Consider the following 6,000-nt stretch of genomic DNA (forward strand, 5'->3'; position numbering starts at 1 on the left):
TCATACACTGCTGGTGGGAGTGCAAACTGGTACAGCCACTACGGAAAGCAGTATGGAGATTCCTCAAAAAATTAAGACTAGAACTACCCCATGATCCAGCCATTCCACTCCTGGGTATTCAAAGAACATGGAAAACTAATTTGAAAAGATACACACACCCCTATGTTCACTGCAGCATTACTCACAATAACCAAGACTCGGAAACAACCTAAGTGCCCATCAACAGACGAATGGATAAAAAAGCTGTGGTGTATGTATGTGTATATATATATATATATGTGTATACACACACACACACACACACACAACAGAACACTACTCATCCATAAAAAAGATGAAATCTTGCCGCTTGCAACATGGATGGACCTTGAGGGCATCATACTAAGCAAACTAAGTCAGAAAGAGAAAGTCAAATACTGTATGATTTCACTCCTGAGTAGAAAATGAACAAACACAGAGATACAGAGAACAAACTGGTGGTTACCGAGGCGGAGAGGGTTGGGGGCGGGCAAAAGGGGTAACGGGGCACCTGTATACCGTGACGGATGGAAACTAGAATTCGGGTGGTGAACACGATATAGTCTACACAGAAGTCAAAATATAATGACAAACATCTGAAATTTATAGAACATTATAAATCAACGCAACCTCAAGCAAAAGAATTTTAAAAGAAATTTAAAACAAAAAAAAATTAATATAAGTACTGGCTAAGGAAGATTTGGCTTCAGAGCTGCTCATTTTTACAAGTGCACTTCCGTGGCGCAAATTTCCACAAAAGCTAACAAGCTATCCCAAACACAGGCAGTAGTCACAGAGACGGTGCTGAGACCCAGGAGACATACAATTATCCAAAAAACAAACCTCTGCATCACCGTGAAACTTGCACATCATGTTCCAACGAGGCGCCTCCCCAGGAGGGGGACTAAGATTGTTAAGGATCTAGAAAAACCATGTCTTAAGACAAATGATTGGAAAAACAGGAAATGCTTGGCCTGGAGAACTCAAGATTAGAAGACCCACTATGGCAGCCTTCAAATTTCTGAGGGGCTGTCTCGTAGTCCTAGAAAGGGTTCTTTGAGAAAACAGAAAAACACCACACGGTCAGGTTTCATCTCCATGTTAGGAAGTCTCTCCCTCACTGTGACCCCACACACCCTCCAAAAATAACAAATAACAACTTGATCTCACACTGTTTATGCACCAACTTGATCTCACAGTGTTTATGCACCAACTTGATCTCCCGCTGCTTATGCACAGCTTCAGTTGTCTGGTATGGGGTGGGGGGGGGCGTGGCTTGGCCTGGGGGCTTCTAACGTCTCTTTCAAGGCAGCCTGTGACTGTGCATCAAGGTCCCAGCAAATGGAGAAAGAGGACCCAGAACAGACCGTTGTCCAGGGCCCAGCACAGCCACATGAGCGGGATCTAGTCAATAAATACACGCTGAGCGAAGGAAAAAATAAAATGAGGAGTGAAAGGCCACAGGATCCAGCCCGAGGGGTCAGTGGTCACTTCACAGAACCGGTGTCATGAGAGTGATGGGGACACAGGCAAACAGCTGAATTCGAGTCAGGGGCAAAGGGAAGCAGCAGACCCTTGTTGAATACGTTAAGCTGAAAGCCAGCGAACATTAAAACCTTAAAAAAGTTCTCCCCTTGAAAATGTTTACTAGCCAAAAGCTGTCTTAATAGAAAACTAAGCTAAGGTGAAACAGAAAAGCTTGAAAATGCTATGCTGCAAAAGCATCTTTAAAGCAAACTGTCAATAAGTGAAAAGTGAACTTGATGTTATTTCAGGGCAGTCTGTTCCTTTCTGACCACACGTAGCAATAGCTGATTTGCCTTTAAGAAGTTTAAGTTGTGTCTGATATTAAACGGTTCTATCTAGATCATAGGCGCATCATTAGTAAAGTGCCTAAGATTCTGAAATTAAGCACATTTTTGAAAGAGACTAGCTATGTGTCAGAAAGTGCGTTTTAATAAACTCTCCAGATTCCTCTTAGGCACACCATATATTTTGAGAATCATGCCCTAGAATAAGGGCATCAATCAAGAAGGGCCTTGATCTCCTGGGCTGCCTGTCTGGAACGCCCAGATCTTTACGTGACAGGTGCCTGCTGTTGTTCACGTCTCAGCTCAAACGTCACCTCTTCAGAGATGCCCTCCTAGTCACTCACTCCATCTGCCAAACCTGTTTTATTTTCAGGGCAAATTTCCCCGATAACTAAGTTCTTTTCTCTTTTAACTGCCACTATCTCCACTCCAACTGGAATACCAGCTTCACAAGCACTTAGAGGTCTGTCTTGACCATCACTCTTATTCCTGATCCCCAGAACCAGTCCCTGGTACCAAGTGGTATCCATTAATGTTTGATTTATAAAAATCAACAGTCCATACTGGAGTTGCTCAGAGTTAGGATTTCAATCCAGCAGTGAACGCCTTGAAGTTCTTAGCACAACTAACACCCAGTAAACATATTCCTTCAAGTTAAATTCAACAAAAGCAGTTAAGTGCTGACAGTCTGAGGGAGAGGAGAGAAAAGGGACGGAGACATCACCGCGTGGGCACCACCTGTAAGAGCGTCACCTGGGAGCCCGTGAGGAAGGCAGAGTCCCAGGCCACTCCCCACCCTGGACCTAGGAACCAGAACCTGCAGTTTCCTAAAATCACTCGTGATTCACACCATAATCAAGAGTGGGAAGCACTGGGTTTCAGAACAGCTGCAACCCAGAGGCTACAACAAAAGGTCTAACAAAAATCCGCCACCCCTTTTTACCCTAATATTTCCATAAGTAGTGTGGGGGAAAAAAGCCCACTAAATACTCTACTCAAGCAAGCCTTGAATGCAACTGAAGAAAACATCCCTCTGGGAGGTTCCTGGACAGGTGAGAGACATTGTATCAGTTAATTTACGTGTTAAAAGTAACCTTTTATCGGGGCTGGCCCTGCGGCCGAGTGGTTAAGTTCGCGTGCTCCGCTGCAGGCGGCCTAGTGTTTCGTTGGTTCGAATCCTGGGCGCGGACATGGCACTGCTCATCAGACCACGCTGAGGCAGCGTCCCACATGCCACAACTAAAAGGACCCACAACGAAGAATATACAACTATGTACTGGGGGGCTTTGGGGAGAAAAAGGAAAAAATAAAATCTTTAAAAAGAAAAAGTAACCTTTTATCATTTTCAAAGGGCAATAATTCTAAAATTATCTTTAGAAGAAAACAGGAGTAATTCCACGTTTACGTCCAGCAAGATGCAGAAACCTTGTGGGAAGCCATAGGGACTAGTCAAAGGCAGATCATTCGAGAAAAACTCCCCAAATCTGGTTTTGTGCTGGAATGTCAAGGACTGTGGCTTCTCTGATACACCTTCCCCGAAGAGCGGAGGGGGTCTCCCAGCCAGCTGCATTTCTAACTCGCGCCCCGAAAGTGTGTCCTCGCCTTTACAATGGAGTTCGGGTAAGATCCGCCTTTTAGAGTCGTGGGGAGGATTAAACGACAGAAAGCGCAAAACGCTTTTATATTTTTTGCGGGGCGTAAGGCGCACAGTGCCCCGCGCACAGCAGCACGGCCCCTCATGTCCCTCGACAGCCTGGACGCTGCCGGTCTCCCAGCCTCCCCTCCATCACCCGACACAGGAGACACCTAACAACGAAATAAACGCAAAACTACAAAAAGCAGAAGAGCTGCTTCGTCCGAGGAGGCCTCTATCACTGTGGCGCCTCCATTTAAACTGTCTACATCAAAACCCCAGAAAGAGAAAATAAAGATTCGTATGTACATTGCAAAAGAAACATTGTTACACTTGGGAACCCGTAGTTTGAGAAATCTACGTCCCTCTGGAAACAACTGGTTTTCAATCCCAGGAAGAATCACCGGAAGTGCCTTAATAGGAAGGATTCTCTTTTCCAGGAATCCCAAGAATACACCAGTGGAGCGTGAGGGCCACACACTCCCCTGGAAGCTGCCTCCTCCCCGCCCCGGGCATTCCCCGGGTGGGCGGTCAGGCAGGCCCCGCGGCCGGCCTCAGGATGCCCCGCTTCTCCGGGGTCGCGAGGGGACACCTGCTCTCCAGCCCCGGCCCACTGCGGCCTCCACCCACCTGTCCCGGTCCGCAGGCTGCGCGCGGGGCCGGCCCCTGCCTGGTCTCCAGCCCCCGGCGGCCGGGCCGAGCCGAGCGCCCCGGGCCGAGCAGGGCCGCCCCGCTGAGGCTCCGGAGCGGAGCCGCTTCCTCGAAGTCCTGCAGCCTCCCTCACTCGACGCTCGCTCCCCGCCCGGCGTCGACCCGCGGCTCGCACAACCCCCACCAAGGGGACTCGAAACCGCCGCCGGCCCCCAGGTCTCCAGCACACTTCCCGGATTAAACCGGCCACCCACCCTCGGGCCCGGGAGACGCAAAGGGGTGGGGTCGGGAATGGCCAGGTCCCCCGGGCCCAGCTGCCCCGCCCCGGCCGGCGAGCGGCCCCCTCGCTCCAACCCGCGCTCAGGACCCGGCACAGCCGGGCTGCGCCCCTCTCCCTGCGGACCCCCCAAAACTGGATCCGGGGGGCTGATCGCAGGATTCCCGCTGCGCACGGACCTCCCGCCCCCTAAGAGCGAAAAGTTGCCCGCGCCGCCCGGGCGTCTGCAGCTTCGCGCGCTTCGGCCGAGGGAGCTGATGGGCGGCTCCGGACGGCCCTCGAGGGAGGCCGCCCCCAGGCCAGCCCCGCGCCGCTGCCCCCCGGCCCGCGCGTCACAGCCCCCGAAGCCGGCCGCCCCGCTCACCTGCCGACGGCGGGACCGAGGAGCGCGCTCACCTGGCAGGCGCACCTGACGCCGTGCGGGCCGCCGGCACGTAACCCAGCCCGGCTAAGGACCCGGCCCCCTCCTCCTCCTCCTCTGCCTCCTCCCCATCCAGTTCCCCCTCCCCTTCCCCCACCCCGGCCGCCCGGCCCCCGGGCATGCGCACCAGCGCCAGGCCCAGGTGGCCGAGGTCCGCGCCCCGCGCCCCACCTGCCGCGCCCCGGCTGGCTCCCCTGGAGTCCCGCCGCCTCCGCGGAAGAAGGAGAAAGGGGAGGTGGACGCTGGCGAGAGGGTGTGGCGGCGCCGCCTCCTCTCTCGGTGACCCCTTCACCTGAAACTCCGATGGGAGGGGAAGGGGCGGAGGAGGCGGCGGGAGGAACCGGCCCTGCCCGCACCCCGGCCGCGCCGGGTTAAAGGAGCCGCGCCGCGCCCGGCCGAGGGTGGGGCCCGGGCGCACGGCGGGGGCTCGGCTCTGCGGGGCGGGCGGTCCTGGCCCCCGGGCGCGCTCCGAGCTCCGCGGGCTCGGGTGGGGCGGTGGTGGACGGTTTGGCGCGCGAGGTCTAGAGGGGACTCTCTTCCTCCCGAAGAGTGTCCACGGACGCTCAGTGCGTCCTCACGCACTTTCCTGCTCCAAAAATTTGGCTAAAGTTTTGTTGGAAAGTAGCATCCAGATGTGGAAGATTTTCAAAAGTCGTGCGTAAATTTAGGAACTAGATCCAGAAAAAACGATTACTCAGGGTGGTCAAATGAAGGTGAAGTGCTGTAGATATGGTGTCGGTGAATTTGCCGTCAAAATGAAGTACGTACCACGGTGTACGTTACTACCACCTCAGCATCCACACCCCCTCCGCAAGTCCAGCTCTGATATGAGTCAGGCTCGGCTCTTGGGGGACTGGAACTGTGTTAACATTCTCTTTGGCTTTAAAAAAAAAAAAAAAAAAAAAGCTCTCGTTCTGTGGGCTATGTTGTATTTCTTGATCTGGAGGCTGGTTCCAAAGGAGTGTTTATTTAGGAAAATTCGTAGTCTACACCTAACAATGTGTACACGTTTCTAGATGTATGTTGTATTTCAACATATACTTTTTAATTGTACTCCAGAATGTGGCAATTTTAGTTCTCGCAATTTACCCTTCCGCGTTGAAGGCTATAATTTTAAGTTTCTTAAAGCCTGCTTCACTTTGTGTTCCAGCCTGGAATGTCGGCCTTGCTGGTACCTTTCTGTCCGGTC

At 52.5% G+C, this 6,000-nt stretch overlaps 1 protein-coding gene across 13 annotated transcripts in view; it reads right to left on the minus strand.

The window, feature by feature from the left end:
• OCLN (occludin) overlaps positions 1 to 5,274 on the minus strand; it is a 49,187-nt gene extending 43,913 nt beyond the window's left edge. For 2 of the 13 annotated variants that reach the window (XM_070569947.1, XM_070569942.1), the window contains exon 1: positions 4,093 to 4,386. The gene's annotated coding sequence lies outside the window, so the exon portion shown is untranslated. Of the gene's footprint in view, positions 1 to 4,092; positions 4,387 to 4,754; positions 4,921 to 4,982 lie in introns of those variants that run through there. The other 11 variants (XM_070569940.1, XM_070569937.1, XM_070569944.1 and 8 more) reach the window with 11 other exon arrangements.
• Positions 5,275 to 6,000: the final 726 nt, after the last annotated feature.

The sequence above is a fragment of the Equus przewalskii genome, chromosome 13 (assembly GCF_037783145.1).
Source record: "Equus przewalskii isolate Varuska chromosome 13, EquPr2, whole genome shotgun sequence".
Taxonomy (NCBI): Eukaryota; Metazoa; Chordata; class Mammalia; order Perissodactyla; family Equidae; genus Equus; species Equus przewalskii.